The sequence below is a fragment of the Dermacentor andersoni genome, chromosome 10 (assembly GCF_023375885.2).
Source record: "Dermacentor andersoni chromosome 10, qqDerAnde1_hic_scaffold, whole genome shotgun sequence".
Lineage (NCBI taxonomy): Eukaryota > Metazoa > Arthropoda > Arachnida > Ixodida > Ixodidae > Dermacentor > Dermacentor andersoni.
In genome coordinates this window covers 88,663,843-88,675,421 of record NC_092823.1, presented here as the reverse complement: position 1 = coordinate 88,675,421, position 11,579 = coordinate 88,663,843, and positions in this window count along the sequence as shown.

Sequence of the window (11,579 nt, the reverse complement as noted above, 5' to 3'; positions counted from 1 at the left end):
TACGGCGTGCCTCATAATCAGAAAGTGGTTTTGGCACGTAAAACCCCATAATTAATAATATTTAATAATAACAGGCACACATCAAATGCACTTTTGAGAATTTCAGCCGAAGTGCTCTTGCCACGAATTTTACGTGGACGCGTCAAAGTCACATCCTGACGTGTCTTACGCAGATGTTGGTCCCTCTTTCTGTGAATGCAGCGTTCTGCTTTCTCAGGACAAATATATCTACAGGAGAAGTCTATGCAGTACTGTCCCTGGCAAAACAGATCAAGGAGTTCAAACTCAAAGCGCGATAATTACGGTTTCGTCAACTGTTGTGAAAGCTTTGCTTTAATGACATGCAGACAAAATCCTTCTTTTATTTATTTTTATTCACTATTGTGCACTACTTTTTCATATATTCAACATGTGCTGGTATGCTGGGTTCCTGGACATAGAGATATAGAGGGTCGCTGACCTAGCAAGACAGTTGACTGACGACGCGCGTCTCAAGCCTTACCACCCCCGATCCTCCGACTGACTCGCCTAGTGGGCAACGTCTGGGAACTCGAAAGTGAAATGTGCTAACGGAAGGTAGAAGAGGAGCACTATTTTGGAATGCATTGCGATTGCGTTCGTAGAGGGCCTTCCTTGAGCTATCACCTCTCATCCGGTAAATAATCGCGACCCATCGTCACAATATTTCAGTACACATTATCATTTCTTCAGAATGTAGGTTTTTTGTGCATAGTGCACTTTATTCGTAATTGCCATTATTCTATTACATGTACATTTTACCCACATTATTCAGCTTTTTTAGGCCACTTTACAGCCGTGTCACAACCATTTCTTTGTAATTCATCACTTGATTGTCAATGCACTGCTTGTAACCTGGCGCTCTTTGGCCATACTTTGCCCTTGCACTATGAAACACCAGATTCATTCACGTTATCGACAAAAACAGTCTCAGTTTCGCGCGAAATGCGAACAATCGATTGCGATAGCAAATTATAGACAGCTGTAGGAAATAGGGATAGAAATTTTATCGGCAGTGTAACCATGGAGACATTCGCTTACTATCTAAATAATTACTCATGGTGTCAATATCTGCGCCGTCTGCAACTCAGCAAGGTATGCGTAATTACAGCCTCTACCAGTATGTGTGAACAACATTCTCATGTTCAGTTTTTGTGACCATTGTTGCATGCTGCTCGAAATCGAATGTTTTCTGAGCTCCCATGGTCCGCGAACTTTGGTGGTTGGCTGTACGCAGTTTCTGCCAGTGTAGAACACCGCTCATCTCAATCCCGCGCACCCTCCCCTCTTTCCTCCTTCGTGCTAGCGAACTGAGCCGCGATCGTCGGTTCCTCTTCCACGCGGTCGCAAAAAACGCGCTTGCACCGCGCCCCCTCCCTCCCTCCCCTACCCCGAGGGCCTTTGACGCAACGGAAGACGGCGAGTTTCCTCTTCGCTTTATTTCCTTGCGTGCGCTAGATTGAGCCGCGATCATCAGCTACCCTCGCGCGTTTTCACTTGCACATACAGCATGCGGCGTGTGGCGATGGTGTTATCACCGTTATACTTTATACGGAACGTCACGGCCACGGTGACGCCGACACAAAAAATGCGCCTGAAGTGTGCATATCATTTGGTATCGCAATAAAAGGTGCATCTAATTTTTCTACAAAAAATTTCGAAAGTAATATCAATGCTTGTCACAGCAGTTTGCGGTGTAGTTATGCTCCGTTGTAAACAAACAGAGAACACTGAATTTGTTTTTAAGCAAAGGTCAGTTGCTATATGTTGATTCGGACCATGGTTGGTTATACATATCAATCAGCCATCCTGTTCAAATTGTAGTCTATGTTATGGAACACTTTTATTTGGCTAGGGTATTTTATCCGCCGTTGCATTTTAAAATAAGTTTAGGTATTTGTATTCCTATTGCTCGGACACGTACGCTGCTAATGCGCCTAAAGAAATTTTCAAAACTTTGAATTGCACCTGCGCAAAGCAAAGACGGGTTTTTCAGATATCTCATTTTTTAACTGTCGGGGACAGTGCCCAGAGGTTTCGAACAACTACGAATGAACACAATATATGCTTTTGCGGACCTGAATAACCTTGCTGCCTAAGCCCATATATAATGTTAGAATTGGTCCATGTTCCACATGCTGTTAGATTTCTCCGTTCCGTTCACCGTAAGTTGAAAAATGATGCCGGAAGAAAGGCGGCACTTACTGTAATCTTTTTATAGCTAACAAACGCAAGCATAGGCATATTGTAGCCCACTGATATCGTTCAGAGGCTGCAATATGCGCGAGCTAATAATGGGTGTTGGTGAGTATGAGCGCCATAAGTTTGCACCGTATAAATAATAAGGAAGCCAGAATGGTTTTCAGAACTTGCTCTACAAAAGTTATGAATATAAATTTTAATAAGGCAGAAATGTTCTGAGAAAAAAGCAAGGGATGCCGTTACTTCTGCTATCGTGAAAGCAACGGCAGTGTACGTTGTACCAGAGAAATTCATCTGCTGTCCCATTGCTTTGACCTGCATTTTGGCTACAACAATATACAGCATTAGACAATGAAGTGTCAAAAGGCATTGATGTAGTTCGTTGTTACGTTTACATTATATGTAATAATAGGAAGTTATGCACAATTTATATGACGTTTTTTGAAAGCACTTGATTGCTTGGGCCCGGACAAAACCATTTAGCTGATGTCGGTGATTTTTTCTTGTTTCTTCCGACCATTCACAATTGTGGTAACTAGCGATCCAGTACGTGTGGTGTGTATTGCTTCAGTGCCATGCCTGAACTTCTCGAACCGAGGTAAATGCAGGACCAGCATTTATTACCATAGAGGTGTTGCCATGCAGTACGGCCTTCACTACGAGAATGTAGTTATGTTTAGAAGAGTGGCTCAAAGAATTCGTCGCATCTCTGTCAGAAGTTTCTTCCATTTTTTAAGCTCTGCGGCTTCAGAAACAACGCTGGTCCAATATCTCGACAGCTACTCGAGTCAATGTGGAGGGATTGCACACCTAGTGGCAGCCATAAATCATAGTGGTTCTAGCGTTTTAGACAATACTGGTTTGAAATCTCCCTCGAAACACCGTAATAATTTACAATGAGCGTTTTATTTGTGCGTGTTGTGGATTTTCCTACACGTTTGTTTTGAAGGTAAAGTACAGGAATAAGGGTTGTTCTAAATCGAGGGAGGGGGTCACGGGTCTCGATAATGCAGCTATTCATGCCTGACGCAATTTTATCTCCAAACCTTTTCTAGGAAGTTTCCTAAGGACTATGCGTCATTTACATGGTGGTGTCTGCGTGAAAACCGCACTCAGCATCGTTTTACTGCTGTCAATCATAGATCCGGACAAAGCATGCAATAAGCAACTCCCTCGTAAATAATTCTTTCAGCCAGACGCTGTACTATTGCTGGCACTCTTCCCATAGCAAAGCGAAATTTCTATATTTTATAAAAGCTGAGCGATGTATCTTTTGTTCTAGATTTGGACACTAATAATTTCTCAAGTGAAATTCATGTTAGGAGAGAGATGCAACTCCTGAGATATTGAGTACCTGCAACGTAGTCACGTGGCTTCATAACTGTAGTCATATTTGCTGCAGACCATCTAGATCGCGGTTTTTGTACCTACAACATGTCTAGTAAACTACCTGAAAGTATGCATTGAAGATCCACTACCTACCATAGGACCCCAACTTAAACGCTTGTGCATGCCCGTAGGTAGTAACTACCGAACAATCTAAATTAGAGAAATTTTACCACAAACTATTATGTAGTTATGAGACACGCCTTAGTGGTGTTTCCGGGTTAACTTTTGCTACCTGGAATTCTTTAGCCCCATGCTGTACTCAGTGCACGGTACACCGACCAATTGCATATTGCACGTAGCAGTGACGGTGAAGAAGGCAGGAAAACTGTGATTAACGAAACTAGCGTTTTATTAGGTGAACTTGTGCCCTCAAAAGGAGGCTACATTCAAAGAACAACGATAGCGGCGAACACACTCGGCGATCGTCGAAAATCTGATCAGCGGGTCAAGCGCGTCGGCTTTTATACATCAGTCGTCGAATTTTCCAGAGTAATCGCTGGGACCCGCGTGTCTTCCACAAAGTTCTACATTAGTCGCGTCGCGCATACATACAATCAGATTGCAGAAGATTCGGTCACAGACAGCGGATGGAACCATCGATAACATTCTAAAAACTTACTAAACATGCAGGCGCATCCTGCGCTATGCTGTAACATTTGTTAGGCGGTGAGACGTGGTCGCCCAATAAAGTTAAAGTAGTATATGCGTCAGTATCACCCCCATCAAAAGACGAACGCATTATCCAGGTTTCAATCCCGCGCCCTCAGGCTTTGGAGCGCGACGCCAAACCAACTACGCAACCACGGCGAGTAATAATCCAGCGTCTCTGAGCCAGTCTTCGATATGTGCCTCAGTCAGACGCAGATGTTAAATTGAGAAGTACGCCCAATGAATGAATGTAATCTTCTAAGGCATGGTTATTCCTGCCGTGTTACTCTTTCAAATCGAAAATTTGAAGCAATCAACTTCATCGCATTCCAAAACTGTGGAGCTTGATGCAGCTTTGGATCACAGAACGGTTCTCAAGATAGGCCACAGAATTAATACTATGTACTGATGGAGTGGCCTTAACGTCTCGTGGGTTGTGCAGCTCAACTAAACATTCAGGCGAATTTATTAGTGCATCCAGCCCAGGAAACATGGCTAATCTTTGCTGGAGGGCATTCTGTAAGTGCCTAGCTAGTAAACATGTCCGACTCGTCTACTGAAGTTACGTTTATCTGGTCTGAGGAACGAGTGAAAAAAGACATGTGCCCCCAGCCAGTCAGTAGTTTAGCAGACAAAATGGAGATGTTGACTGCGTGAAAGCTTATAGAGCTTCCCGCCCTTCTCTGGGAGGCATAACAAACAAAAAGAACGTATTATGCTAGAAATATTCGTGTGAGAGAAACACAACCAATCCTGACTCAAGACATAATGTAGTCAATGCGATCGGCGAGTTGGCGAGGAGCACTTACGAAAGACAGATTTTTTGAATTCAGGATCCTCTTTGGTTAATGTTTTCATTATCCAAATATCATGCGACAAGCGTCCTATAGTGAAAAATAGTTTACATACGTGTGAACAGCTACTCACAAAAATTAACTTTTGTTTATTGTCTTCGCGGCTAACCTCAGATAGCAGCAATGAATCGTTAATTAAGTTACAAGCAAAAGACTCCAGTGGCCCGTGTGCGGAAATTACGAGGCGGGACCTCCCATTTTAGCCTGCCCAACGTGCTGATGTCTGTCGTCAGAATAAAACTTACTGAGTTAAGTGGAACAAGGACATCTAAAAAAATACATGTTCTGGTAACACTTGGGATAGGGCGCCCCCGTAATTACCATAAAATGTGCCACTAAACTCAACTCAACTCAAGGCTTCCGAACATCACATGTAACAGATGGGCCGGAACTTATCCAGATCCAGTAGCCGATCACATACCCATATTTGTTGCGGTTAAAATCCAAGAAAAGATATCTGCGAACATATGTGGTCATGAATGGCAGATAAAGCTTGACTATCAATTAGTTCGTGAGAACTCGCAGTGTGTAAACTTCTTTGATACCTATGATACCGACATAAACAAAGAAGATACAAACTTCTTTACAGTTGTGCAGGGTGCCGTCTTGCAGAGCGCCACACAAAGATCCTCGGGTGGACATGTTCAACCTATATGCCCATGGATGACTAACGACATTTTACTTAAACTGAAGGAAAAAGAAAAATGCCTTGAGAAATGGGAACATGCTAAAACCAATAATTATTATCTAAGCCAATTTAGGCGTTTCAGGAACCTGTCGGTATCTCTACTGCGTAAAAGAACACAAGAATACTACCCTTCTCTTATCAATAAGGTTCAGGGCAACACAGGTGTTTGGCTCGCTTATATTTTGTGCTTTCCTGCTTGTGTGCGAACCTGATAACGTGTCGGTGAGTCGAGAAATATATTCACGCATTTGCTGGAGTTCGTCCTGAGCCTGTGGTGCTCGCACGGCAGCCAGTGATGTGGGCCTGGTGATTGCCATGAGCCGCTCGGCGACCGCAGGTCTTTCTGCTCTGACACAACGACAACCAAGCAGACACATGATGGCAGCTTTTACAAAAAAAGTTCTCGGAATAATTCTCCGTCTACAGTGTTTGTTGTTCGCTGCACAATAGTTGCATGCGCCTCAACAGCTGACTGGGAGTACGGTCACCGAGGTCCGTGTCACGAAGCAATTGCTGTAGTCGCTGTGACTCGGGTGCCGTGACATGGCGGATGAGGGTTTCTTTTTGCATTGCATATGCTTTTTAGCAGGCGGGTCGAGTAACGGATCCCGTATTTCAGTCGCTATGGGTGGCGGGAGACTGCTTACGACGTAGTGGTATTTGGTAAAGTCTGCTGTGATACGTCGTGGTGCGAACTGCGCTTCTCCTTGAATAAACCTCAGTGCGGGGTCCGCAGTCCAAAAGGGGGGCAGCTTACCGTCGACTGCAGAGACTGTCGGCGTTGGGTCTGTCGTGGACGTCGAAGTCATAGTCGCGGAGTCTGTCGTCGACCTCAAAGTCATAGCGACGTTGATGCCCAACCCCGGTGGCTGCTTATCACGTCCGGGTCACCAATGTTGGAACGCGCTGCTCGGCTTAGCTAAGCGAGTATTAGCTACCATGCGTCCCAAACAACAACTGAACTTTTATTCACTATGATTCACAAACCAGGATATGGACCTAGGCTGTTGGTGCGGCGAGATAAAAGAGGATGCGGCTAGAGCCACCAAGGAGGTGACAACCTATCCGGAGGTGGACAGGATGGACAGTAGCCTTGCGCGTCTGCTGGAAGCCAAGCAGGCACTGCTCGCGAGATGGAAGGCTTAGCGCTATTACAGAAGACTACGCAAGAAAATTTCCGAAATGAACAAGACGATAGAGGTAGAGGTTCACTGCAAGATGCTATGCAAGCAGCAATGGGACGAGCGGTGCGACTCGTTGGAGGGTCAGCTCAAGAACGGTAAAAGCTGGAATCTCCTCAGGCACCTACTGCACGATGGCAACACCAAGTCCAATCAGAAGAAAGCTTTGGCGAAAGCTGTCCATTTGGCCACCGACTCGACTCGAGATGAAGCGGTCATGCAGCAGCTTATATACAAGTAAGTACCTGGCGGCCACGGATGATCCGGTGCCGCCCCTGTTTCCCGAGTAAAAAGGGCGCGGCGTGCCATCTATGGACGAGGATTTTACCGTGGCTGAGATCCAGTGGGTTTTCGCATCCCTCAACGGCAAATCTGCCCCTGGACCCGATGGGGTCACCAACAAAATGCTCAAGCATCTTGACGACGACTCAATCGAGTTCCTTACACACAAGCTGAAAGAAATCTGGTGCAGCGGCCTCATTCCCAAGAGCTGGAACGCAGTCTACACAGTACTCATACCCAAGCCAGGTAAGGCGGCGAGCATCGAGAATCTAACGCCCATCTCCCTGACGTCATGTGTTGTGAAGATGGCTGAGCACGCCATACTTAAGCACCTCACTGACCATCTCGAGTATAAGAATAATATACACACAACATGATTGGCTTTCGATCGGGGCTGTAGACTCAGGACGCCATGAGACTGATCAAGCACCTGATCATTGACTCCACCTCCGCCGACACTAAGGCAATTCTCGGCTTGGATCTGGAAAAGGCTTCTGACAACATATCGGACGCCTTTATTTTCATGAGCCTGACAGAGTTTAATGTCGGTAAGCGGGCATACAATTTCGTGCGCTCCTTCCTTTCCTTGAGGTCCACTAGACTCAAGATTGACGACTTTTTGATCCACGAAATTAGGCTTGATCCATAGGGAACACCTCAGAGGGCGGTGATCTCCCCGACGCTGTTCAAGATCTCGCTGATCAAACTGTCGAGGACCTTGAACAAGATCCCTAACATTAACCACACCATCTACAGGGACGACATTGCCATCTGGTGCCCCAGCGGATGTGAGGGTCACGTCGAGGGTGCTTTGCAAGAGGCAATCGATGTGACGGAGCGGTATCTTGTCTTCACCGGGCTAAGGTTCTCGCCCGCTAATCCGAGCTCTTGCTCTACAACAAGGGGCCCGGAGGCGGTTCTGACCGGTCCTTGAAGCCAGCAACGGAGAGCCACATTACGTTATTCACCGGTAAGAGCTCCCCAGTACTTCGGGTAGACACTATCAGCGTCCTAGCAATGTTTATCGAGTCGAACGGGGCCCATGGAGCCGCCCTCAAGCGCATTTGTTCCAAGGCTGTAAGCGCTCTCGGCCTGATCCGAAGAATCGCCAACAGGTACCGCGGAATCAGGGAGGACAATCTGATCCGGATCATCCACGCCTTCCTGCTATGCCACCTCACTAATTTAGGGGCTATGCACAACTGGCTTGTGTCGGAGCGCAACAAGATCAATGCCCTAGTCAGAAGAGTCTTCAAGCTTGCCCTCGGCCTTCCCATCCGAACGCACACAAAAGACCTCCTCAATCCGGGAATTCACAACGTGTTCGAAGAAATTGTTGAAGCTCAAGAATTTTCTTAGTTTGTCAGACTCTCCGGTACCCCAGCGGGCCGAGCCATACTTGGCAAGCTCGGACGTTACCCCACAGTCGTCGGTCCCGACGTTGTGAGGCTGCCCAACGACGTAAGATCCAAGATTTCCATACACCGGATGCCACCAAATATGCATCCCACCTGCAACGAAGGACGAAGGCGAGACAGGAGTAAAGCTCGGCTCGCCAGCGCCCGCTTGAACAAGGATCGAACATGCTTCGTACACACTGCTTCATACGCTCAAGAAGAAGCCTTCTCCTGAGTAGTCATCAACTATGATTCCAAACTCTTCAGCTGCGCTACCATCCGCACTTCTAGTTCCAGCGTTGCAGAGCAGGTTGCTATTGCTCTTGCATTGACGGACAGTGTACATGACACGATTTATTCTGATTCCAAGGCCGCTGTCAGGGTCTTTCAGATGGGAATGTTGGCTCTAGAGGCCCTACATATAATCCTAAATGCTAAAGACATCAAACATCACTCATTGGCCTGGTTCCCTGCGCACCTTGGAGCCATTGAGGGTGCCTCGCTGAACCCCAACGAGGAGGCGCACGAGGCTGCACGAGGCTTGACTCACCGTGCGCCGGGTAACGCGTCCTCTCCTGGGCGACCCAAGCCTCTCTGCTCGTGCAACGAGATCTGCAAACATAATTATCTATCAACAAGACTCCTGCCTTTGCCGCACTCCTCGATGTGCAGTGCCCCGTCAGTCACTGTCAAACTTCTGCAAAGAACCACTTAACCGAGCCCCGCGAAGCTGCACACAATGTACGCCGAACGGTTCCCAAGCCCGGACGGCCCTCTGTGTGGAGATTATGCAGACTTCGAGCATGTCCTTTGGTGCTGCGCCTCTGCCGGTCCCACTTTCACCCAAGAGGAAATGATGAAGCTCATTAAGGCCCAGGACCAGGCCTAAAATCCTGGCTGCCCAGAGGCCTCGCGAGAGGGCCGTCAGGTTGCACCTGGTGGTCGCCGAGCGGGCCTAGGCAGGTGACGTTGACTTACTCGCGTCTATTGTGGACCAAATAAAGTTGTTTCAATCACTCACTCACTCCGAAGCTCACCAAAAAAAGTCGCCTGGTTGCTCGCGCATGCCCTCTTGGCACTGCGCACCGAAGCGCCGTTTCGCGGTGCTACAATGCTATCGCGTTCCACCCTTAAAGACGAAGCCTAACAGTTTGGAAAAATTTAGCAGTACATTTAACATCCCTTCCGAACGTAAATATTGTGTATGTGGTGGACTTCACCCGCTATTGCCACAATTATAACAGATACGTTTTACATACATAAAGCGACTCTTTACGCCCCTTTCAGCGATGTCACAACCAACTCTCGTATTTCATTACTTCATTGTCAACCTATTACCTGCAGTCTGGCGCTCTCTGGGCCTACTTGTTCCTTGCGCCACAAAACGTCAAATTCGTCGTGTTAGTTGCTAAACAAACTCGCAGTTTCGCCAGAATAGCGCGGGATCGAGTGCGATATCAAATAAGTAGAAAAAACTACGGTCTAATGATAGCAGTTTTATCAGCCATATAAAGTTGGAGAGATTCGCTTACTAAATTAACAAGCATCATGTTAGTGCACACAGCCACACCGGAACAGATCACAATCGATGACCGCGGACAGTCGTTGTGAAAACGCTGGCGTGAAGGGCGGCAGAAGCAGTGTGCGAAGTGTCCTTGATGCTGTCTACCGCTTCAATTCAAACTGAGTGGGGAGAACATAGCCGGGAAACAGGTATAAGCCGCATGCATATCGCTTTCAATATTGGGCGTGTGCGGCCACGCACATGGGCGCAAAGTACAGTCATCAAAAACATTTTGCGGAGCCTAGTATTTGCATTTAAAACGTTTGCTAATAGATGTAAACAGCAATTTGATCGGTTTTACTGGCTACTCCTGCAGGCTGTTCGGAAATAGAACATCATCTGAGAGACCATGGTCTGTCGAGTTGTGTGGTTGACTGTACACAGATGCTGCCGGAGGCGAGCACCCGTCCCTGTCCAACACGCGCCACCTCGTCACCTTTCTCTGTTGTGCGTGCAATACACAGCGGCGATCGTCTGTTCCTGTTGCACGCGGTGGCGAAACGCGCAGTTGCTGCTGTAGTGAACATCGCACCCCTGCGTCTCCTCCTCCCGGGGCCTTTAATGCGACGAAGGACGGCGAGTCTCCTCACGACTTTCTTCCCTTGCGTACACCAGATAAAGCCGCCATCGAATGCTTCCATCGCGGGTTTTCACTCGCACGTACAGCATGCGGTACGAGGTGACGGTGTTATCGCCATTAGCCTTCATAGGGAACGTCACGGAGACGGTGTCGCCGAGAGCAAAAGTGTGCCTGGATTTTCCACATATTTTTGTATCGCAATAAAAGCAGCAAGTAATTTTCATACAGACAACGGTCGAAGCAATAACATCGCTTTTACAACCTTCTGCGGCGTACGCATGTTCAGTCGTGAGCAAAGAGAGAGACTACTGAATTTCTTTTTAAGCGACAGTTAATCACGATACGTCGATTCGAAGTATGGTTGGCTATAAGTAGCAAGTGGTGATCGCATTGTGCTTATATTAATTACTAGGCAACACCTTCATTTTACTAGCGCGTTTTATGGAGTGTTGCATTGTAATATACCCTCAGGTATTTGCATTCCTACTGCTCAGAGGCGTACGTTTTTAGTGCTAAAAGATAATTTTCAAAGCCTACGATTGCACCTGGCCAAAGCAAAGACACGTTTTTCACATCTTTCATTTTTAACTCTCGAGAACAGCGCCCCGAGGCTTCTACCAAATACGAAAGAAGAGAAAATATGGTTTTACGTACCGGAAAATCCTGTGATACCGATAGTATTGATGCAGGGTCCTCGCGCCATTAGTTTTCTGCGTCCCGTTTCTTTCCTTGTAAGCTGAAAAATGGTGTCGGCAAACGACGGCACATGCTGTAAA